Source organism: Pempheris klunzingeri, chromosome 2 (assembly GCF_042242105.1).
Source record: "Pempheris klunzingeri isolate RE-2024b chromosome 2, fPemKlu1.hap1, whole genome shotgun sequence".
Lineage (NCBI taxonomy): Eukaryota > Metazoa > Chordata > Actinopteri > Acropomatiformes > Pempheridae > Pempheris > Pempheris klunzingeri.
Genome location: NC_092013.1, coordinates 7,365,041 through 7,373,063, shown reverse-complemented (window position 1 = coordinate 7,373,063; position 8,023 = coordinate 7,365,041).

Here is an 8,023-nt window from a genome sequence, read left to right as displayed (position 1 = left end):
GATTATTCTATTTCATCTTTGCTGACTTTCTGCTCATTTCCTGATGATCAAGAGTATTAAAAGTCTTCTCAAACAAAGTTGCAACAAAAAAAGGAACAAGAAAGACGAGGAGTCGCGTGTCTAAATGCACATTTGGTACCCTAAAAGCCGTCTCCCAACACATTGCAGCTGGGCATAAACCTGCACTCTATGATTTAGTGGATAATCTGAAAGACAGAGTGGGAAGGAAAGGAAATGGTCTGTGCAAAGTACAGATAATACTACTGGCAGAGCAAAAACATAAAAACCATATTCAGTCATGAGACCCCTCATAAAGAATGGTTTGATATGGGTGGAGAATATAAACCATAAAAGATTAAAGAACAAATAGACTTTTTGAGAAGAGAAGCGATGAAAATCAAATGAATATATTTGAAAAAAAAAACCCCACAAAAAACAGCAGCATGTGGCAAGGTGGTATATATTTGTAATTCTATGATTTTAAAAAATTGTAAGCATTACAATGGTTAAAATGTCAATTGCATACCTATAATACATTATGATTGATTGTCTTATTGTGCTTTCACTGGTAAAATTGTTACTGTTTAAAGCACACTGTAACTTTTATGACCTCATCTTATCCCATTATTTAACATTACAGTGCATGTCCAGTCTGAAGCCCATAGAAACAGAAAGGCCAAATATTAGTCATATAATAACTTGATATGATGATGGGATTCAATACGTATTGCAGGCTTAAATGTTATGCTTTGTACAGTGAACTGTATGTATCCAGCTATCCAGCATACTTATTTTAGGTTGTCTAAGATGAAGATATCTTATATTATGTTAATTGAGTTAAGCATAAAGTCTAATCATTCTGACACTTTACGGAGCTTCTGTCTGCTTTTATTTTCTCCTGAATCAGGTTTTCAGAAAAGACACCTCTGTGCACGGCCATCTCAATCACTGCATAGCAGAGAAAAGTTCATTAGGAGGCTGGTCCTTCCACAGAAAATGACCTTTGTTTTCTTTGCCCCTACTGCTGCGTGAAGAAGCACAATAATGAGCTATTGACTGAAGGGGCAGAGTGGGAGGGGGGGGATTCTTTTACAGGACTGGAAGAAATCCTCAGGAGCGATTGAAAAGACTGACCTTACCCTTAACCTGAGCCCAGCACCATGATCAATAAACATTACACCTTCCACAAACCCAGACACTTTGATCGATACTGGTGAATATCAGCAGCCACGATTGGGAATGCTGAAGAGCCGTGTGCTGCATGTGGAGTGGTTAATGGGTCAAATCACTTAGTGTCTTTGTCAGGTTGTAATGAGGGGTGTGTGTGTGTGTGTGTGTGTGTGTGTGTGTGTGAGAATAACTTCTAGGAAAAAGATAAAGTTACTGAGTTTTACATTACAATTTTCAGAACCCCTAATACATTTATAATTAGATAGTAATGTTATAATAGTAACCCTGATTATGCCCATTTTTTTCTTTCTTAAAAAAAATAACCGAGTGTCAGTTCCCACGAAAGAGTTCACAAGGTGAAGCTCTGTATACATGCTTTTTATGTAGGACACATGAAGTTTTTCTGTGTAGAACAATATCCAGTACTCCACCATTAGCAAATATTTGCGGTTGTGCTTTCCACTAGATTCCTCGCAGCTATTATTTTAAACAGAAGTATATCAACATGTGACATCTGTAAAGATTTGGGATCTTCTGGAATTGCAGGGCCAGTAAACATCAAGTTAGCATGTCCACAAAGAGCATACATAACCCAAACCTAGGAAGTTCGATAGGGAATGATGAAATAACTTTTGTAGTACGCCAGTGTATTTCAGCTGAGGTGTTAACAGAAGGCACAATTTACTGTGACTGATCTTCTTAGCAAATAGTTGCTTGTTTATCTAGTCACCCAGCAGTTACGGAGCAACATTATCATTCATTTGGAGCTGTGTTTGTGGCTACCTGGCAAATGAAAGTTCAAAATTCATTCTCTTTTTACTCCATTTTTGGGCTCCACCAACTCCTGAAAGAAATATATGGCTCTTTGTCCACTGAATGAGCACAAGTCAGTCGTTAACTTTGTTTGTTTAGTTGTTTGGTGCTGAACAAGTAGTGTATGGTGTTTTTTTGATCAAAACAGCTGTTTGCTGCTTTCAAGTTCCTGCATACCAACACAGGTGTTTCCCTTTACTGTGCCTGATTAGATCTCTCCTCTGTGTAGGTCATTGACTGTCTATAAGGATAGACAACATGTGTCCTCTTCCCCCTACTGTACAAAAATGAAGCCAAAATATCCCGGCTATGGCTGTTGCCTTCTTGCGCTGGGGACATCATTTGGAGTTTCACCCTCTGACATTTCACGACCATTTTATAGATCAGAAAAATTAACTCTTGAACAAACAACAGTGTGATAAGAACAACCTAAAATGAGAGAAACCATATATAGCGTATAGATGTTTTGATGTTTTGGCTTCATTTTTAGGGAGCTGTCAGGTCGTCCATCTTTATTTACTGTTGATGGTGCAGGCTTGTACAGTCTGAGCTTGATTATCATCAGTGTCACTCTCCTGTTAGTTTTGTTGCACCTGTTAGAGTGGAGTAACTTACTGTAATGCTCAGTCACACCACAAAGTAGCACAAAGAAATTCATTGCAAAATAAGAGGCACGTACAGGGTTACTGTGGACTCGTCCTGCAGCATCAGTGTCCATATTGATGATGCAGATGATATTGTGGATGTAAATCTGAATTTGCTTATTTGTGGTAAGCAAAGGTAATTTTCCCTGCAGCATAACTGAATGCTAAATTATGTAATCACTGATTTTACTGACATGATGCTGTGTAATGCTTACTGTAAAGGTTGCTTGTAAAGGTCAGTTATGAGTCCCATCAGAATTACTTAGAAAAAAAGAAATACAGAAATAATTGGGGAAAAGAATTCCGACAATAAAAATGTGTAAATTAATCAAACAAATAAAAATTACCTAAAAGAAATGAAGTGGTTTCATAGCCACCAAGCAAATAGGCTATACTGAAGTTTTAGATATGCAAAATTAGTAAAGGTCTCATAACAAAAGCCCCTGTGACGAAGATGTGATTTCAAAGGAAATTGCTGCTGGGCTGCATTTACAAATCCTTGGGCCGCAGGTGTGTTATTCCATTGTCTGGGGGTACTGCAAAATGAGGTACGTGTGTAATGTCACAGTATATTAACCCACATAGTTGACGCCAGCTGAGTGATCGGCTGCCTTGTGCTAGCGCTGCCGGTCCGTGCCCTCCAGCTGATGTGCTGTAGCTCTTGTCCAGAGCTCAGACACTCCAGCTCTTAAACAGAAGGAGATTTATAGTGATGTCAGCCATGCTCTTGCAGCTTTGGCCTCAGTGGGAAAAAAAATGTGAAGCTCTTCTTTTTTGTAGATGCAGTATCTGATCTTCACCAGGCGTTTGATTGAATTAAATGTCAGCAGATGCATTTTAAATTATGTAAAATATGTATTTCTTTCTTGTAAATAACTTTAAAAATGACAACAAAAGTAATCTCCTTGCCTTTTTAGTTCTGTATAAGTTCAGAGTTATACTTTCTTTGTCATTGTTGATGCTCACCACAGAGTATGCGTTAAATGAATGTTTGCTTATGTGTCCTAAAGCATTGTTTCTCTGCTCCACTGGCACTGGCTCTGTCCTCAGTGACAAGATGGTGTGTTTGAGTGATGGTGCTTTGAGGCAGGACAGACAGACGTGAGGAGACAGATTGCCTACGCCAGGGCTCCGACACCAACCTATTCAGCCGATGGGAAATGATAGATGCCCGGGCTAATTTTAAACTCTGTGAACTAAATTCCTGTTACCAGAAGCAGTGATGGGTAACTGGGGCACAGCTGGAGGGTCTAGATAAGACCTACAGTCACCTGTGTCTCCACGCCTTTCGTACCCTTTCAACTTCCACTCGCTGAAACATGTTTGATAATGATGGGGTGTTAATGATTGACTGAACTGAATGAGGAGATGGTGGGGGTACGTACTTTTAATGTTGGGTGGTGGTACAGATGCCACTGAGGTTGTCCAGATGTCACGTCCAGCAGCTGGATAGAAACAGCAACATCAACTCAGCTACACTGACTGGAACAACTTAACTTCAGTACCCAGAAATCAAATGTGGTGATCTCACTAAATGGTTTAGCAATCTGCCTGTGACATGCTGCACTAGTGGTAAAGCTCTAGGGATTGTAATGTGGGCCACCCCGTTGACCCAGACTGAAATATCTCAATATTATATACTATTATATATATATATATATATATATATATATATATATATATATATATATATATATATATATATATATAAAATAGTATATAATATTGGATGGACATTTGAAACAGACATGCATGGTCCCGAGAGGATGTATCCACTGACTTTGGTGGCCCCCTGACTAATTTAGTGCCACCAGCAAGTTTTCACTCATCCAGTGATATATCTTAACTGTACCTCATGGATCGACACACTTTGTACAGATAGTCATGATTCCCAGATGATGTATCGGCATGACTCAAACATTTTAATTAGTGCTACCTCAAGGTTGACATTTGTGGTCACTTGAGTTAACTTTCTTGACAGCTGTTTGATGGATTGCCATGGACATTTTCTTCACAGGATTAACTATAATCACTTTGTAGATTACTTGATTATTATCTAGAGCCACTGTGAGATCAAAATGTTTGTCCGATACTTTGGTTAATGGACATATATCTACAATTCCCATCAGTCTCAGCTGTACTCATATTTAGCTCTGATTTGATAATATTAGCATCCAAACACGATAATATAAGACGGTGGATGTGGAAAACATTTTATCTGCTTATTGTCATTTATCATTATCATCAGAGTATTTTAGCTCAATGACATTAGCATTTCGGCTGAAGCATAGCTGTGCCTTAGTACATCCTCAGAGAGCTGCTGTTGTGGCAGTAAAATTTATTCCTGTAAAGAAATAGAGGAAAAAACACATATAATAACTTATATATAATGCAGGAGCACTTTCAGTTTAGTAAAGTCTTTTGCAATAGAGAATATCTCCTTTCAGGTTTAAGCGTGTGAGCAATGCAATATATTATTTGTATTTCCCTGTGTGTGATTTTTTTCCCTTCCTGCCATTGGTGAGGCATAGAAAAGAAATTCTCTTTGGGCAAACAGGGCAAATTTTATAGCTTTCACCAGAGGGGATTAACTGTGCTTCAATTATTCAAACAAATCAATAACATGGTTGAATTTTAACATAAAACACTCACATGCAGTGCAGCTTTAGAGTTTATGAAAGCGACTCTTGACAATAATGTTACCTGAGTCCTAGTTTTGCTACAGTCTGCCACTTACCCTTTACTTACTGCACCATTAAGAGAAACCCCACAGTGTAAAAGCTCAGCACACTGCACTGCAACAGGCCTCTGTGCTAAAGGACCTACTACCAAGACAAATTCATTTAATTGGATCACACACAAGTGAAGATGTTTGGGAGGGATAAAGCTGCCCTTCCTTTGCCACCACTGTGGTGGACATCAGCCAAATGCATTTTATAGTGCTGACTCTGTATTTGGCTGTAGAATCATTGCACCTTATCTCTTTACTAATGATGCAGCAGAGCACCATGTTCCCCAACAGCTGAATACACCTTTTTTTTCTGGTGTAAAACTTTAATTAATGTTCTTTTTCTTTTTTGTTGTTGTAATAATTGTGATGTTACCCGGCTTGACTCTTTGAGCTCAATCTGCAATGAACTTCAGTAAGGATTTTGATGGAGGCATACAACTGTGACTGTTTATTTTACAGGTTCATTATCTCTCAGCATGTACCCCTCCAAAGCATAACTATTCTCAAGCATCAGTTATTTTAGCTCACAAGAAAGCACTTTTTAGCTACTGTCTGACATCTCAGGTTCTCATCTCTCAGCATTTTGCAACATAAGAAATGCTTCATTGAAGATGAAACAAATAGAATAATTAAATATTAAACATTTATTAACCTATATTATCATGTTTTTTAAGCAAACACATACTGTCATAGAAGAATTTAGTAGGCGGTATTATTTAGGAGCTGATAGTAGTAGTAGACATAAAATGTGTATATTGTTATCAGAATTGCATTGAATTAGCATCAAGGATTTTCTTAATGCAAGTTTGTGTAGCAAAAAGTTTTTAAATGCTGTGTGTATTGATGCGTTACGCCTTGGGACCCAGTGGAAAGTGGCTATCTTGACTCATTATCAGACAGATCAATTGCGGCTGCTGATGTTGATTGGTGTCTTTGACTTTGCAATCTATTGCATGAAAATCTCTATCGACACCCAGAGCAACAGCGGTAACAGACCATGTATAAGAAGCTGAGAGGGTAGAAAACAAGAGTAAAGGAAATTCTACATTGTTAACTTTTAATGAGGTCTTACTTCAGTGAGAGACTTAGGACAGTTTCTAATCCTTTTTGTTGTACTCTGTAAAACATATGGAAACTTTTTTGCATCGAAAATACTGTACAATGTAGTGCAGTGTTGCAGTGCGTGCAACTTTTGTATTGTGGCCAAATTGGAAATTGGATATTACATGTGTAGTATCTTCCTACCAGATTGAGACCTTAAGATGATAACAAGAATAACAAATAGCAATAAACCGCTTGAGAATAAATATGACAATAACAATAGAATCTGAGTCTAATTGTTAAAAGCTATAAACAGGGCAAATATGTGCCAACTTTTCTCCAAGGTATCCAAGCTGATTAATTTTGACTGTCCAGTTTAGCTGGAAAACAGGTAAACCAGACACAATCTGCAGTTGATTGTTCTTGATAGTGTCCCATATGTAACACACAGATCAGTAGAGATGAATTTCACAGCATTGATCTAAATTTAAAAGATGAATTCTCCTTCCAGGTACAATGAACCAGAAACAATACCGAACAACAAAACATGAGGAATCTGCTCAGTGTGCTTGCTAGCTGAATTGGAAGAAACCATTTCACATTCAAGCCCCAGGTGAGTCCAGTCTGTCGTGATGATGGAGGATTTCTCCCGGCATGTGCTGATGAAAACAGTCCCTCTGTTCATTAAGGCACCCCTGTGATTGCGCTCTGTCCGGTTCCTCCCCGTGTCTGATCATCACAGCACAACCTCCCTGCTCGCCAACAGCTGACGGTGTGTTTAAGGAGACGAATGAGCGCTGACCTTATCAGGTAATAGATGTCCCATAGCGAAAGCATAGGTAATTGTTCTGGGGTTTCATTTTGCCCTCTTTCCTGTAGGGCTTGTTTATGGCAACAGAGGGGAAAAATCTCCCCTGGTCATCACTTCATACACGTCCACACCACTGACAAACAACGAGGGAATTTCATCTGGCTTCGCTTCTATCTAAAAGAGACAGATTTTGTGTCCAACAGATTGTATGTGTGGAATCAGAAATTGTCTGTGGATACAGGTATGTAAAAAACAGTCTCAGGTCTTGTTCAGACAGAAAAACAAGACTGTCCTCCCAAGTAGAACAACAGCATCAGCTGTTTCCACAAGTGCACCAAACTATGTATACATATATTTATGTTGAAGTGATAGTGCCCTCTAGCAGCTGTCGTAATTATAATGGGAACAAAGGAGGAAGTCAGGTGGTGTTATAAAGCGACAAAATCTGCACAGAAAGGAGGTCAAGGTGGATGGATGAATCAACAAAACGTGAAATTTTAACATGGGAGACCGTTTTTCATTTTCTGTCGATGTATTTGGCCATGGTCATTCCCTGACCTCATCCATGTGTTATTACTTTAACCATGATGAAGCACCACTAACTTTATTAATGCCTTCAAAAATTCAATGATGTAACCTAAGGAATGAAACAAGTTTTACTCAGATGATTGCAGCCTTTTTTATGTTGCATTTTGTCCCAAATTGTAACTGATGACACAGAAACATGATCCCTCAACAGATTCCCACAAACACAGTTTGGTTCAATCTCTGGCAGTGTTGCTTCTGGCTTATCCAGCATGTCAAAGTGTCCTT